Source organism: Diceros bicornis, chromosome 10 (assembly GCF_020826845.1).
Source record: "Diceros bicornis minor isolate mBicDic1 chromosome 10, mDicBic1.mat.cur, whole genome shotgun sequence".
Classification (NCBI taxonomy): domain Eukaryota; kingdom Metazoa; phylum Chordata; class Mammalia; order Perissodactyla; family Rhinocerotidae; genus Diceros; species Diceros bicornis.
The window spans coordinates 1,792,756-1,810,175 of NC_080749.1; the positions used below are offsets into that span (position 1 = coordinate 1,792,756).

The 17,420-nt window shown below is 43.2% G+C and overlaps 1 protein-coding gene across 5 annotated transcripts in view; it reads left to right on the plus strand.

The window, feature by feature from the left end:
• Positions 1 to 2,099: 2,099 nt before the first annotated feature.
• Positions 2,100 to 17,420, plus strand: part of LOC131410570 (ral guanine nucleotide dissociation stimulator-like) — a 33,980-nt gene continuing 18,659 nt past the window's right edge. For 2 of the 5 annotated variants that reach the window (XM_058548672.1, XM_058548676.1), the window contains exon 1: positions 2,100 to 2,178. The gene's annotated coding sequence lies outside the window, so the exon portion shown is untranslated. The remainder of the gene's footprint in view (positions 2,179 to 17,420) is intronic. The other 3 variants (XM_058548679.1, XR_009221300.1, XM_058548673.1) reach the window with 3 other exon arrangements.

The window sequence follows — 17,420 nt, forward strand, 5'->3', positions numbered from 1 at the left end:
TCTTGACGGTTTCCTTCAGAGCCTGTGTCCCAAAAGTTTTGTTACTGTTTTTGAGAATGAGGCAAAGCACTGCAGAGAAGGCTGCTCTTGGCACTTGTTGTGGTCTAACGTGGTCTGGGGGCAAAGGAGGTGGGGGTCCTTTGGTAACTAGTCACAAAGCATTGAGAAAGGTTAGAAGGTCATGTTGCTTGAAACTCCCTGAGGACCTAGTATTCATCTGGTCTGGTCCACAGCGGCCTCAAGGGGCTAGATGACCTCAGGTGGAGCAGACAGCCCTCGGGAGAGACCCCCTCCACCCCCGCGCCCCCGCCCATGTGCACAGTTTGGTCTAAATAGAGATTTTACCTTAATGAGGAGAAGAGATGATGAAGTGCCTTAGTCGGTGTCTTGCAGGGGCTGCTTGCTTTGTACAGGGAGCAGCTTTCCTCCTGGTAGTGGAAGGACAGGAGGAACACGGAACTGCAGCTCTTGGGGCTGACCTCCTCTTGGCGGCGGTCTTGCATCCTCAGCTGCTTGCACAGAGCTGGGGCCAGGCGCCCTGCTGAGTGCCTGGGAGGCTCTGCTGGCCGACACCTGGCCTGGCTTTGAAATAGGGGGACCAACCCTCTCTGTTTTAGCACCCCAAGTCCTGCATCCCAGGGACAGCAGGAGGGTTGGGCAGCCATGAGCTTCTAGGAACTATGTCCGGGGCTTCCTGAAGCCTTTCCTGTTGTCTTGATGCCATCCTGTGCTATCTGCCCGAGCATCTGTGTCCCTACAGGGCACTTACCACAGCCTGGGAGGAGGTCCTCCCCTTCCTTCTCTGCCCTACAGACGGTGAGCTCCTTAAAGTAGACAGTGGGTCTTTCATCTTTCTATTCCAGTAATAACTTGCAAGCAGAAGGTGCCTTAATCTTTACTAAAGATTCCTTAAATCTTTACTAAAGGTTTAATGGGCAAAGTCGCTACAGGTTTGGGTGTCCGCAGAAACACTTGTTTTGCTTTTATAGTTGATCATTTTAGGGCGAGACATTTAATTCTTTCTTTCTAATTACTTTTTTATTTATCCTTGCAGGCTCTGCATAAAGAGCTCAAAATGTGTGGTCCAGTGGTTAAAAGCTGTTCACAGGGATGACTGGACCCCACTAAGCATTCTTTCATCTGTAGTGAACATTTCACCAAAAAAAGCTCTCGGAAAGGCTGGAGGATCAGTATTATGTGCTCAAACCCGCGGCCGTGCCCTCCATCTTCCACCTGACTGAGAAGAGGGGGCTGAAGGCCCTGGCCGCCCCAGGAGAAAGGACACCAGGAAGGCCGCCGGGGGCCTGCGAGGGAACATGCGAGTGAGGCAGATGGGAAAGGAGCTGCAGGTTCATCGTCGTCCTTGAGGGAAAACCTGAGGGCCTAGCTGGGGTCCCGCAAGTTGAAGCGACCCCCTCTGCAGGGCGAACCCGCAGCCAGGGCTGCCCAGGAAGCCGCCAATCGGGAGCGGGCGCAGAGTCTCTGGAAGGAACTCCAGGAGACAGTGTGGCCTCCACAGCATCAGGCAGCCAGGGAGATGCAAACACGTCTGCTGTAGATGCTGGCGATGAAACCCCCTCTTCCCAGCGAGGGGCTGCTGGGTAAGAGTGGCCTTTCCGTGGGTGACTTTACCCCCAGGATCTGAGGCATGCAGATTTATTGGCTGGTTTCCTTCTTACAGGTTCTCCTCAGTGTACATTCAAGAGAGGCCATCTGTCCCCCAGAGCCTGTCGACCGAAGGAGGCTGAAGAGAGACGTGGAGCCCAGCTGCAGCGGGACCAGCCTGAGGCCTGACGAGGGCTTGGCCCAGAGCCCCCAAGTTCATCATTCACAATGATGCCTCAGAAACCCTCCCAGAGCCCCTCCACTCCAACAGACGTCACCCCGAAGCCAGCCGCAGAAGCTGTGCAGGGCGAGCACAGCGACACCGACCCCACGTCCCTCAGCGGGCTCATCCTGTCAGCACTGGGCGCCCAAGATCTCCTCGACTTGCTGCACTCCTACTGCTTCTGCTCCCGGGGGAACAGGAGCACGGGTGCCGCCTGCGGGAGCAGGTGGATAGAACGGCGAGCTGAAGAGGGGCAGCCGCCGACAGCCAGGTGCACATGTTGCAGGAGGAGCTGGACGAGCTGAAGGGAGGGGGCTCCCTGCCTTAGCAGCCTGGTGCCCCCCGCCGAGGTCAGTCCCGGGGCTCGGGGCTCCCCCACTGCCTGCTCATCATGAGGGGTTTCCTGCTCTGCAGCAGACGGCCCCTGAGCACTTCTGTGTGCAGCATGCCTGCTGCTGTCTTGGGAGAAGGCTCTGCTGGTAACCGCCCCTCGCAGACAGGGAGCCCAGGTTGCAGAGCTCACCCCGCTCGCTCTAGGGCACTCGAGAGGCTGCGGTAGCTGTCGGGGTTTAGCAAGTGGGAAAGGAGGCATTGCAGGTCAGCTGTGAAAGCCAGACCTACCCAATGAATGGTGCCTGGATGGTTGGTTTTCCACTTGAACAGGAGAAAGTCAGCTTCTGTTGCATCTCTCACACAAATGTAAATTCCAATGAGTTAGGATCTAAATGTGAAATAATATCGACATAATAAACTATTAGAAAAGTTATGGGAGACTCTTAAAGTCATGGGGAGGTTCTTTCCATTCATGTTTTTAATTAATTAATGTATTTTATTGGTGTTTTAATAGTTTATAACATTGTGAAGTTTGGGGTTGTACATTTTTGTTTGTCCATCACCATATATATGTCTCCCTTCACCCCTTGTGCCCACCCCCCACCCCCATTGCCCCTGGTAACACAGTAAACCGTGTGTTGGTTTATATTCCACATATGAGTGAGATCATACAGTGTTTGTCTTTCTCTTTCTGGCTTATTTCACTTAACATAATACCCTCCAGGCCCATCCATGTTGTTGCAAATGGGATGGTTTTGTCTTTTTTTATGGCTGAGTAGTATTCCATTGTATATATATACCACATCTTCTTGATCCAATAGTCAGTCGAGGGACACTTAGGTTGCTTCCACTTCTGGGCTATGGTGAATAATGCTGCAGTGAACATAGGGGTGCATAAGCCTCTTTGGATTGTTGATTTCAGGTGCGTTGGATAGATTCCCAGTAGTGGGATGGCTGGATCATAGGGCACCTCTATTTTTAATTCTTTGAGGAATCTCCATACCGTTTTCCATAGAGGCTGCACCAGTTTGCATTCCCACCAGCTGTGTATGAGGGTTCCTGTTTCTCCACATCCTCTCCAACATTTGTTGATTTTGTCTTGGTGATTATAGCCATTCTAATGGGCGTGAGGTGATACCTTAGTGTGGTTTTGATTTGCATTTCCCTGATGATTAGTGATGTTGAACATCTTTTCATGTGCCTGTTGGCCATATGTATATCGTCTTTGGAGAAGTGTCTGTTCATTTCCTCTGCCCATGTTTTGATTGGATTGTTTGTTTTTTTGGTGTTCAGTTGTGTGAGTTCTTTATATATTATGGAGATCAACCCCTTGTCAGATGTATGTTTTGCAAATATTCTCTCCCAGCTGGTGGGTTGTCTGTTCATCTTGATTCTGGTTTCGTTTGTCTTGTAGAAGCTCTTTAATCTGATAAAGTCCCACTTGTTTATTCTTTCTTTAGTTTCCCTAGTCTGGGTAGGCATGTCATCCAAAAAGATTCCTCTATGACCAATGTCAAATAGTGTGTTCCCTATATTTTCTGCTGTGAGTTTTATAGTTTCAGGTCTCACCTTCAGGTCTTTGATCCATTTTGAGTTAATTTTTGTGAATGGCGATAGCAGATGGTCCACTTTCATTCTTTTGCATGTGGCTGTCCAGTTTTCCCAACACCATTTATTGAAGAGACTTTCCTTTCTCCATTGTATGTTCTTAGCTCCTTTGTCAAAAATTAGCTGTCCATATATGTGTGGTTTTATTTCTGTGCTTTCAATTCTGTTCCATTGCTCTGTGTGTCTGTTTTTGTACCAGTACCATGCTGTTTTGATTACTATTGCTTTGTAGTATGTTTTGAAGTCAGGGATTGTGATGCCTCCAGCTTTGTTCTTTTTTCTTAGGATTGCTTTAGCTATTTGCGTCTTTTGTTGCCCCATATGAATTTTAGTATTCTTTTTTCTATTTCCGTGAAGAATGTCATTGGGATTCTGATTGGGATTGCATTGAATCTGTAGATTGCTTTAGGTAACATAGACATTTTAACTATGTTTATTCTTCCAATCCACGTGCATGGGATATCTTTCCATTTCTTTATGTCATCATGGATTTCTTTCAATAATGTCTTGTAGTTCTCATTGTATAGGTCCTTCACCTACTTGGTAAGATTTATTCCTGGTATCTTATTCTTTTTGATGCAATTGTAAATGGTATTATCTGTTTGAGCTCTCTTTCTGTTAGTTCATTATTAGCATATAGAAATGCAACTGATTTTTGTAGATTGATTTTGTACCCTGCAACTTTACTGTAGTTGTTGATTGTTTCTAATAGTTTTCCAACAGATTCTTTAGGGTTTTCTATATATACAATCATGTCATCTGCAAATAGTGAGAGTTTCACTTCTTCGTTACCTATTTGGATTCCTTTTGTTCCTTTTTCTTGCCTAATTGCTCTGGCCAAAACCTCCAGTACTATGTTGAACAGGAGTGGTGAGAGTGGGCAGCCCTGCCTCGTTCCTGTTCTCAGAGGAATGGCTTTCAGTCTTTCCCCGTTGAGTATGATGTTGGCTGTGGGTTTGTCATATATGGCCTTTATTATGTTGAGGTACTTTCCTTCTATTCCCATTTTATTGAGAGTTTTTATCATAAATGGATGTTGTATCTTGTCAAATGCCTTCTTTGCGTCTATTGAGATGATCATGTGGTTTTTATTCTTTGTTTTGTTGATGTGATGTATCACGTTGGTTGATGTGCGGATGTTGAACCATCCCTGCGTCCCTGGTATAAATCTCACTTGATCATGGTGTATGATCTTTTTAATGTATTGTTGTATTCGGTTTGCCAATATTTTGTTGAGGATTTTTGCATCAATGTTCATCAGCGATATTGGCCTGTAATTTTCTTTCTTTGTATTGTCTTTGTCTGGTTTTGGTATCAGGGTGATGTTGGCCTCATAGAATGATTTAGGAAGTGTTCCATCTTCCTCTATTTTTTGGAATAGTTTGAGAAGGATGAGTATTAAATCTTCTTTGAATGTTTGGTAAAATTCACCGGAGAAGCCATCTGGTCCTGGACTTTTACTTTTTGGGAGGTTTTTGATTACTATTTCAATCTCTTTACTTGTTATTGGTCTATTCAGATTCTCCATTTCTTCTTGGTTCAATTTTGGGAGGTTGTATAAGTCTAAGAATTTATCCATTTCTTCTAGATTGTCCAATTTGTTGGTGTATAATTTCTCATAGTATTCTCTTATAATCCTCTGTATTTCCATGGTATCCGTTGTAATTTCTCCTCTTTCATTTCTAATTTTATTTACTTGAGCCTTTTCTCTTTTTTTCTTAGTAAGCCTGGCTAAGGGTTTGTCGATTTTGTTTATCTTCTCGAAGAACCAACTCTTTGTTTCATTAATCCTTTCTACTGTTTTTTTGGTCTCAATTTCATTTATTTCTGCTCTGATTTTTATTATTTCTCTCCTTCTGCTTTGGGCTTTGTTCTTTTTCTAGTTCAATTTAAGGCTGCTTATTTGGGTTTTTTCTTGTTTGTTAAGGTGGGCTTGTATCGCTATGAGTTTCCCTCTCAGGACCGCTTTTGCTGCATCCCATATGGTTTGGTATGGCATATTTTCATTTTCCTTTGTTTCCAGATATTTTTTGATTTCTCCTTTAATTTCATCAATGATCCATTGGTTGTTCAGTAGCATGTTGTTTAATCTCCACATTTTTGTCACTTTCCCAGTTTTTTTTTCATGGTTGATTTCCAGTTTCATAGCATTATTGTCTGAAAAGATGCTTGTTATGATTTCAATCTTCTTAAATTTATTGAGGCTTGCTTTGTTTCCCAACATATGGTCTATCCTTGAGAATGTTCCATGCGTGCTTGAGTAGAATGTGTAGTCAGCTGTTTTTGGATGGAGTGCTCTGTATATGTCTACTAGGTCCATCTCATCCAGTTTTTCATTTAAGTCTACTATTTCTTTATTGACTTTTTGTCTGGATGATCTATCTATTGATGTAAGTGGGGTATTAAGATCCCCTCCTATTGTTGTGTTGTTGTTAATGTCTCCTTTTAGGTTTGTTAATAGTTGCTTTATGTACATTGGTGCTCCTATGTTGGGTGCATATATATTTATAAGTGATATGTCTTCTTGGTGGAGTGTCCCTTTTATCATTATATATTTCCCTGCTTTGTCTTTTTTAACCTGTTTTATCTTGAAGTCTACTTTCTCTGATATGAGTATGGCAACACCTGCTTTCGTTTGTTTGTCATTAGCTTGGAGTATTGTCTTCCATCTTTTCACTCTGAGCCTGTGCTTGTCTTTAGAGCTGAGATGTGTTTCCTGGAGGCAGCATATTGTTGAGTCTTGCTTTTTAAACCATCCTGCCACTCTGTATCTTTTGATTGGAGAGTTCAATCTATTTACATTTAGGGTAATTATTGATATATGAGGGCTTAATGTTGCTGTTTTGTCACTTATTTTCTGGTTCTTTTGCATTTCCTTTGTTTCTTGTCCCATTTGTTTCGGAATGCCAATTCAGTTTGGTTCTTCTGTCTTATGACTCTTCTAGTGTTCTCATTGTTTATCATATGTGATTTTGTGTTGATTATTTGTTTAGTGTTTACCTTGAGGTTTGTATAAAAAATCTTGTGTATGAGATAGTCCATTATCTGATAGTGGATTTCCTTATACTAAGTCAATTCAATCACTTTCCTCTTTGCCTTCTAAGTCGTTCTTGTTATACCTTATTCTATCTTGTGTTGTGGGTGTGTGTTTACAGTGATAAGGTTAAATTTATTTTTGGTGAATTCCTTCCTTTGATCTTTGATTTTGGTATTTAAGTGGTTGCTAACCTATTCCGGTAAAGATCTACTATTTTTCTGAGTTTGTCTACCTATTTTTCTCCTTGCTCCTAGCTTTGTATTCCCTTTCTCTTCTTTTTTTCAGGCCTGAGGGCCTTCTTGAGTATTTCTTGTAGTGGGGGGTCTCGTGGCCATGAACTCCCTTAGCTTTTGTTTATCTGGGAAAGTTACTATTTCTCCATCATATTTGAAGGATATTTTTGCTGGATAAGAGTATTCTTGGCTGAAAGGTTTTGTTTTTCAGTATTTTGAATATATCACTCCAGTCTCTCCTGGCCTGTAAAGTTTCTGTTGAGAAATCCGCTGAGAGCCTGATGGGAGTTCCTTTGTACGTTATCTTTTGTTTTTGTCTAGCTGCCTTTAATATTGTTTCTTTGTCATCGACTCTGGCTAGCCTTACTACTAGATGTCGTGGAGTGGGCCTTTGCCTGTTGACGTATTTAGGTAATCTGTTGGCTTCGCTTACTGATATTTCCTGCTCCTTCCCCAGATTTGGGAAATTCTCACCTATTATTTCCTTGGATAGACTCTCTGTTCCTCTTTCGCTCTCTTCTCCCTCAGGAATACCTATAATTCTTATGTTACATTTTCTAATAGAGTCAGATATTCCTCAGAGACTTTCTTCATTTCTTTTTAGTCTTAGTTCTTTCTCCTCTTCCATCTGGAGCATATCTGTATTCCTATTCTCTATAATGCTAATTCTTTTCTCCATGTTGTCAGCTCTGTTCTTTAAAGATTCCAGGTTCTCCTTTATCTCCTCCATTGTGTTCTTCATCTCCATCAGCAGTGATTGGTTTTTCTTTATGATTTCAATCTCTTATGTGAAGAAACTCCTAATCTCATTGAATTATTTGTGCTGTCTTGTATTTCATTGAGTTTTTTTGAAATTTCTGTCATTTAGGTTATGGATTTCTGTGTCTTCAGCATTGGTTTCTGGGTGCTTGTCATTTTCCTTCTGGTCTGGTGATTTTATGTACCTTTGCATTGTGGTTCCTGTATTGGCTTTGCTTTTCCTCATCCTGGAAATATCTGGTTGCAATTTCCACCCGCCGCCACTGTGTGGGGGTAAAGGTCTGTGTAATCTGTGCCCCCTGCACTCTGCCCTAGCTGTTCGCTGCGATCCGCAGGGTCCAGCTTGCGGGCGGAGGGGGTGCTCTCTCTTTTGCCCGCTGGGTCCGTGGCATGAGGGGCTTCTCATTCGCCCCTCGGTATCCGCTCTCCTGGGGTGCTCAGATGTTGATGGTACCCCGTAGCAGTTCTGAGTGCTCTGTGTGGGAGTTTCCCACTGGCGGAGAGAGCCGGAAGGGCTATGGTTTCCCCGCAGAGGGCCGCCCCTACCCCCTCACTGGGAGCCATGTGGACCGGAATTGCTGATCTGATGGGGAGGGAGAGGAGTTCTCCTTACCTCTCCTCACTTCCTCCAGGGGCCTAGCACATTCCTCTCTCAGATGTGCAGCAGTGTGGATCTTTCTGATCTTGCTTTTCACTGTCTAGGATTCTGTTGTTGGTCTGTGGTTGTTCCTTTTGTTGTATCTTATCGGGGGAAGAGTTTACGGGAAAGCTCACTCCGCCGTGTTGCTGACGTCACTCCTCCTATTCATGTTTTAATGAATATCCTTGAATTGAAGTCATTTTGAATATTTTAATAATTTCTTTAAAATTTTAAACATCTGTTTGAGTACAATACGTTCACTTTTGTAAAAATTAAAACTACAGAAATATATAAACTAAGAAGTGTAAAAACTCCTATTTCTCACCTATCTCCCAACTTTTGTCCTTGTCCATGGTAAAATTTGGTGTGTCATCTCCTAGACTGTTTCCTGTGCTTTACATACATATTTCTCCACCTGTACAAATAGGTTGGATATATTTTTGCTGTATTTATTGGCTATGTTTCTGATTTTCCCGCTCTTTTACAGTTTAGTAGTTGTAAACAGTGGTTTCTCGATATTCCTTACATACTGAGGGTACCATCTTTTGCCTGTTATACTTCCATGGAAAACATTTCCCTACCATATTGTTTATTTATTTATTCATTTGTTTGTTTGTTTCTTTGTTTTTTTGCTAACATCTGTCAATCCTCCTCTTTTTGCTGAGGAAGACTGGCCCTGGGCTAACATCCATGCCCATCTTCCTCCACTTTATATGGGACACCACCACAGCATAGCTTGATAAGCAGTGCATCGGTGCGCGCCCGGGATCCGAACCCCAGGCCACCACAGCAGAGTGCGTGCACTTAACCCCTACGCCACTGGGCCGCTCAGCCACATTGTTCATTTAATCTGGATCAGTGCTTGTCTTTCCAGATGTCAGTAACACTTCAGGTGGGAAATGGCTCTATGTGACATGCTGTTCAGGACCTCCTGGACCCCCAGGGCAACAACCATTAGGACAACACAAAGCAAGAAACAAAACCCATCCCGTGTGTTTCCAGATGCATCCTGGGGGAAGGACAGCTCCAGCTGAGGACCGCTGATGTCCTGGTCAAAGTTATCTGCTTTGTTCTCCTATCACGTTAAAGCTGTTTCTGTAGTTTGTCGTACCTGATGGTACAGTTTGGTGCCTTTGTCTGTTCCTCTTGGTCAGACTGTGAAGGTTTCTCACTGTTACAGGTCTTTCCAGACAGCCAGCCCTTGACTCCATTGCTCAGGTCTACGTTGTTGTTCCTGCCTCGTGAATCCTCGCTTCGTTCTTCTGTCTTTGGTTTTATTGTGGTGTTGTTCTGGCTCCTGGAGGGAAGTGCTCAGCTTCTTCATGTACAGGTGATATTCCCTGATACCTGCAGTGGAGGCTGTGTCCCTTCGTCTGTCCCTTTGTCCCCACGCCATGGATTTGCCTCATGCTGCTCTCCTTGCTGTTCATTTCTAAAGAGTTTGTCTGTCTGTCTGGATCCCCCCTTTAACCTGAGAGATTTAGAAGAATGTGGACAGATTTTCAAGTGGATAGGTTGGGGGAGGGGAGCCAATATTTTGTGATTATTTTTTACTTTTATTGCTTGAAGGTGCAGTAATATGGTCACTTATAGATTTCTGCTTTGTGGACAATATAGAGATTTCATTGTGGCTTAGCACACAGTCCATTGTGGTGATTGTTTCATTGTGGTTTGAGGAGAATGCATCCTCTCCACTAGTTGCTTACGTTGTTGTCCCTCAGGCTGAGGCCAGATCTAGCTTTTTTGTGTTCGTCAGCAGATCTGTTTCCTAACTTACTGTATCACTTGACCTGTGGATTTCTTTTTTTTTTTTTTAATTTTTATTTATTTATTTATTTATTTTTCCCCTAAAGCCCCAGTAAATAGCTGTATGTCATAGCTGCACATCCTTCTAGTTGCTGCATGTGGGACACGGCCTCAGCATGGCCGGAGAAGCGGTGTGTCGGTGCGCGCCCGGGATCCGAACCTGGGCCGCCAGCAGCGGAGCACGCGCACTTAACCGCTAAGCCATGGGGCCGCCCCATGACCTGTGGATTTCTAAGAGAGGTAAGGTAGGTTTCCCTGTGATCTTGGAGGTGCCTGTGTCTTCTTGTTTGTCCAGTTTTGCTTTATGTTTCAAGACCATATTGTTAGGTGCATAAGTGTTCCTGACAGTTATCAACACAGAAAACCCCTTTTTGTCCGTTTAAAGTCTTATTTCTTTATCTCCTCATTTTCAACCATATTATATCCCTTTATTTTATGACTATATTTCAACTCAACTTGAGAGCCTTAGTCTTTTTATAGAGCAATTTCATCCATTCACAATTGTGATTATTGATAAATTGGAAGTTGAGTCTACCATTTAATTTAATTTTTAATTTGTTAGGCTTTCTCATGATTTTTCTATTCTTCTAGTGGGTGTCTTTCAGCTTTTAGGAACAACAGTTTCTGCCTTTCTTTCTGGAAATGCTTAGAGTTGATCAGTTCCTGTGTTCTACGCTCTCAGCTCATCACGTTCCACTCCCCAGCTTGAGACTGTCTGATCTCAGTTCTGTGTTCTTATTTTCCCCATCAAGCAACCATGATTGGATGTAAGTATACGTTTTATCGGTTACTTTGTTCACCACTATTTATTGTATGCAAATTTTTCCTCCTTTTTGGACATATTTGATGCTATTTTGGAACTCATATGACAGTGAAATTTTGAGAGGAATCGAGTCTAAGATACTCCTTAGGTGCTGATGCTGGGGAGCTAGCACCTAAGCTCTTAAAGTTGCATCGGTGTGTCTGCAGAGTGAGGATGAGGTCAGAGATGTTTAAAAACGTGGAATGGAATGAGGTTTCCTGGAGACACTGCAGCTGTGGAAGGACCCCGGGCCCAGCCTAGGAGCAGGCAGTGTTTGCAGAGGTGTAGCTGAAGAGGGTCCAGGAAAGGGGACTGAAATGGTGGAGCATGAGGTTGCAGGAGCCACGAGGGGAAAAGGGTATTGCAGAAAGGAGGGGTGCTCAGCGGAGTCGGGTACAGCTCTGATCAGAATGGAGAGAAGATGGCTGGACTCGGCCACGTGGGATCACTGGTGACCTCAGTCTCCTTGAGAGGGTGGGAATGAAGCTGGGTCTAGAGTGGGGGAAGGGGAGCCATGGGAGGGCAGTAGGGATGAGGCACTTTACTTAAGAGATTTCACCATGAAGGGGAGTCGGGCAAGTGGACAGTAGCCCAAAGGGAGCATGGGTCCAAGGGAGAGTTTGTTTGTAAGGTGGAGATGAGCTAGCAGGTGCTGCAGGGAGGACCGGATGGAGAGGAGGAGGCTGAGGGCCCGGGTGGAGCGTGCTGGGCCCTGAGGAGGTGCAGGGCTGGGCTCCGCCGCCTGGGGAGGTGCAGAGAGCAAGAGGACAGCTGTGCTGGTGGAAAGGGCGCCCTGCGTCTCTGCTCCTGTATTCCTGGAGCATGAGGTGGGCAGTGGCTGGGAGTGGAAGGGCGATGCAGGAGGTGTTAGGTGAGCGGCGGGGGAAGCGGGGGAGGAAGAGCGGGCACCCTGACTGGGTCTCCATGGCCCACCCGGAGCCCCCCACTGGGGTCCCCGGTCACCAGCTTTGTCTCTCTTTGATGTCTTCCTCAAAATGTCGGCTCTCTTGATGGTTCCCAGGGCTATTATGAATTTGTTCATCAATGAAGGAATCTTTGGGTCATTTTTTAGGGATTTTGTGTCAAAGGGGCTCTACATGTGTTTATTCAGTCCATCATCTTTACCCAATCACTTTGTTTTTGGACAGAGTCTGTACAACAGAGCAGCCGGGCCAGTGGCCTGCAGGTTCCAGGGTTCGGGAGGTTTGCCCTCCAGAAAGCCGGTGCTGATTGGCATTCTCACAGGACGTGGTGCTCTGTCCCTGAGCCCGCTCTAATTCTGGGTGTCTCGACGTTGTAAATCCTGGGGCAGTTCTGTCAGGGCCCATCGTTGGCATTTCTGTGACCAGTGAGGGCGAACATTTTTCCGTGTTCATTATCTGTCACTTCCCTGACTGTGCTGTCGCCTGCCTTGCTCACTGAGCTCTGAACCTTCCTGGTGGAACCAGGACGTTCACTCTCTATCCAGTGTGATTGCACGTTCCCTCAGTGTGCCCCTTGAGTACTTGCTTCAAAAATATCTGCTTTCTTCACATTCTTTGATTCCTTGTATATATAATCTAGATTTAATCTGGAGCTTTAAAAATGTTTTATTGTGGAAAACCTTGAACATTCACAAATTAAACAGAAAAGTGTGATAGCCCCCTCGTGTCCCTATTACTCAGCTTCAACATTTGTCAATATTCGGATATTCTTGTTTCATCCCTATTTCTACCCACTCCCTACCTTCCATTCATTAATTTTTAATGATTGTTTTTTAGGAAAGTTTTAGATGGACAGAGAAATTCAGCAGATAGTGCAGAGCATTTCTCCCTCCTCCCCTGCAGTTTCCCCTACTGTTAACATCTTGCATGACCACCTGTGTTAGTGCGGCTCATTCCTCACAGGTGAGGAGCTGATGCTGCTACAGTGTTCGTAACCAAGTCAGTGGTTTACATTAAGGTTCGCTGTCTCGCTGTCATGTACTTGGATTTTGACAAATGCATAATCTCGTGTATCCACCACGACAGTATCCCACAGAAGAGTTGGATTGCCCTAAAAGTCCCTGTGCTCTACCTCTTCGTCCCTTGCCTCCCAACTCCTGGCAACACTGATCTTTATAGTGTGTCTATACTTTTGCCGTTTCTAGAATGTCGTGTAATTGGAATACATGAAAACTATGGAACAGAGTATATAGCCTTTTCAGGTTGGCTTCTTTCACTTATCAATATGTATTTAAGGGTCCACTATGTCTTTTTGTGGCTTAATAGCTCATTTCTTTTTTTTTCCCCTTTTTGTATATTGAGTTAAAATATACATAACAAAGAAGTGTGCCATCTTAACCATTTTTAAGTGTACACTTCAGTGACATTAAATACATTTACACTATTGTACAGTCATCACCACCATTCATCCCCATAACTCTTATAAATCTGAAACTCTATACCTATTAAGCAATAACTCTCCCTTCTCCCCTCCCCCCAGCCCTTGGCAGCCACCATTCCACTTTGCATCTCTTATGATTTTGACTACTCTCAGTTCCTCGTGTAAGTGGAATCATACAGTATTTGTTTTTTTGTGACTGGCTTATTTCTGTTAGCATAATGTCCCCAAGGTTAATCCATGTGTGGCATATTGCAGAATTTGCTTCCTTTTTAAGGCTGAATAATATTCCATTGTGTGGATATACTACATTTTGTGTATCCATTCATGTGTCAGTGGACACTTGGGTTGCTTCCACATTTTAGCGATTGTGAATAATACTGCTATGAACATGGATGTACAAATATCTCTTCAAGGCTGTGCTTTCAGATCTTTTGGGTGTATATCCAGAAGTGGAATTGCTGGATCACGTGATAATTCTATGTTCAATTTTTTGAGGAACATCCATACTGTTTTCCATAGCGGCTGCACCATTTTACGTTCCTGTCAACAGTGTACCAGGGTTCCAATTTTGCCGCACCCTGGCCAACACTTGTTGTTTTCTGTCTTTTCCATAGCACTCATCTTAGTGGGTGTGAGGTGGTGTCTCATTGTGGTTTTGATTTTCATTTCCCTAATAATTAGTGGTGTTGAGCATCTTTTCATATGCTTATATGCCATTTGTAAGTCTTCTTTGGAGAAATGTCTCTTCAAGTCCTTTGCCCATATTTGAATTGGCTTGTTTTTTAGTTGTTTAGTTTTAGGACTTCTCTGTATATTCTGGATATCAGTCTCTTGTCAGAAACGTGATTTGCAAATATTTTCTCCCTCTCTTGGGTTGCCTTTTTACGCTGTGGACAGTGCCTCTTGATGTACCAACTTATAAAATTTTCATGGAGTCCAATTTGTCCATTGTTTTTCTTTCGTTACCTGTGCCTTTGGTGTCATATCCAAGAAATCATTGCCAAGTCCGGTGTCGTGAAGATTTTGTCCTATGTTTTCTTCTAAGAGTTTTCGTGTTTGAGGTCTTACATTTATGTCCTTGATCCATTTTCAGTTAATTTTTGTATATGGTGTTGGATGGGGTCCAGCTTCAATCTTTTGCATGCGGATATCCAGTTTTCCCAGCACCATTTGTTGAAAAGAAACCTTTCTCCGTTGCGTGGTCTTGGCACCCTTGTGAAAAATCAATTGACCGTATATGTGAGGCTTTGTTTCTCGGCTCCCTATTCTATGCCATTGGTCTCTATGTCTGTCTTTATGCCAATACCATACTGTTGATTACTGTAGCTTTGTAGTAAGTTTTGAAATCAGGAAGTGTGAGTCCTCCAGTTTTGTTCTTTTTCAAGATTGTTTTGGCTATTATGAGTCCCTTGAGATTCCATGTGAATTTTAGGATGGGTTTTTCTATTTCTGCAAAAAACATCATTAGGATTTGGATAGGGATTACATTGAATCTGTAGATTGCTTTGGGTAATATTGACACTTTACCAATAGTAAGCCTTCCAATCCATGAACATGGGATATGTGTCCATTTATGTATGTCTTCTTTAATTTCTTTCTGAAATGTTTTGTAGTTTCTGTGGTGCAAGCCTTTCACCTCCTTGGTTAAGTTAATTCCTAAGCATGTTATTCTTTCTGATACTATTATAAATGAATTGTTTTTGTAATTTCCTTTTCAGAGAGCTCATGGTTCATGTATAGAAATGCAACTGATTTTTGTGTTGACTTTGTATCCTGCTACTTTCCTGAATTCGTGTTAGGTCAAACGGCTTTTTTGTGGAGTCTTTCGTGTTTTCTACATATGAGATGATATCGTCTTCCAACAGAGACCATTTTACTGCTTTCTTTCCAATTTGGAAGCCTTTTATTTATTTATTTTTATTGCCTCATGGTTCTGGCTTGAACTTTCAGTATTGTGTTGAATAGAAGTGGTGAAAGTGGGCATCCTTGCCTTGTTCCTGATCTTAGAGGAAAAGCTTTCAGTCTTCCATCATTGAGTATTATGTTTGCTGTGTGTTTTTCATATATGGCTTTTATTATGGTGAGGCACTTTCCTCCTATTCTAGTTTGTTGAGTGTTTTATCATGAAAGGGTGTTGAATTATGTCAAATGGTTTTTCTGCATCCATTGAGATGGTCATGTTTTTTTCCCCTTCATTTTATTGATGTGGCGTATTACACTGATCGATTTTTGTATGTTGAACTCCCGTTGTATACCAGGAATAAATTTCACTTGGTCGTAGTGTATAATTCTTTTAATATGCTGTTCAATTCAGTTTGCTAGTACTTTGTTGAGGATTTTTTCATCTATGTTCATCGGGGGTAATGGTCTGTAATTTTATTTTCTTTTAGTGTCCTTGTCTAGTGTTGGTATCAGGGTAATGCTGGCGTCATAAAATGAGTTTGGAAGTGTTCCCTCTTTTTCAAATTTGACAGAGCGTAAGAAGGCTTGTTTTTAATACTTCTTTATAGGTTTGGTAGAATTCACCAGTGCAGTCATCTGGTCCTGCGTTGTACTTTGTTGAGAGATTTTTTTTTAGATTTCTTGAAATATTAGTGACATATAACATATGTAAGTTTTCGAGTTCAAGATGATGATTTGTGAAAGGATTACCACAGTATGGTGAGTTAGCACCTCCATTCCCTCCCATAATTAACTTCTTTCTTCTAGTCATCACTTTTTTTTTTTTTTGTTTTGTTTTTCCCCTTTCCTCCCCAAAGCCCCAGTAGATAGTTGTACATCATAGTTGCACATCCCTCTAGTTGCTGTATGTGGGACGCCGCCTCAGCATGGCCAGACTAGCGGTGCGTCGGTGCGCGCCTGGGATCAGAACCCGGGCTGCCAGTAGCGGAGCACGTGCACTTAACCGCCAAGCGACGGGGCTGGCCCCCGTCTAGTCATTACTTTTAAGATCTACTCTCTTAACAACTCTTGAGTATATAATATAGTCTTGTTAATTATGGTCATCATGCTATACATTAGATCCCCAGAACTTATTCATTTCACAGTTAGAAATTTGCGCACTTTGACTCACATCTCCCCATTTCCCCCACCCGCGAGGCCCTGGCAAACACCATTCTAGTCTCTATTCTTTTTTTTTTTTTTTTTTTTTTTGTGAGGAGGACTAGCCCTGAGCTAACATCCGATGCCAATCCTCCCATTTTTTCTTGAGGAAGACTGGCCCTGGGCTAACATCCGTGCCCATCTTCCTCTACTTTATATGGGACGCCGCCACAGCATGCCTTAACAAGTGGTGCGTCGGTGCATGCCCGGGATCCGAACCTGCAAACCCCAGGCTGCCGCAGCAGAGCGCGTGCAGTTAACCACTGCGCCACCGGGCGGCCCCGAGTCTCTATTCCTTTGAGTTGGGCTTTTTTAGATTTCACATATGTGTGAGAACATATAGTATTTATCTTTCTCTGTCTGACTTATATTGCTTAGCATAATGCCTCAAGGTCCATCTATGTTGTCGCAAAATGCAGGATTTCATTCTCTTGGATGGCTAAATAATATTCCATTGTATATTTCATGTATATATACATATATCTCACATTTTCTTTATCTGTTTATCCATTGATGGACACATGGATTGTTTCTATGTCCTCAGTTTGTGAATAATGCTGAAATGAACATGGGGGTGCAGATATCTCTTCAGAATAGTGATTTCAATTCCTTTGGATATACAACCAGAAGTGGAATTGCTCATTTATATAGTATTTCTGTTTTTATTTTTTTCTTTTTTCTTTTTTTTTTTTTTTATAATTTTATTTATTTATTTTTTCCCCCAAAGCCTCAGTAGATAGTTGTATGTCATAGCTGCACATCCTTCCATTTGCTGTATGTGGGACGCAGCCCCAACATGGCCGGAGAAGCAGCGCATCGGTGCGCGCCCGGGATCCGAACCCGGGCCGCCAGCAGCAGAGCCCGCGCACTTAACCGCCAAGCCACAGGGCCGGCCCTGTTTTTATTTT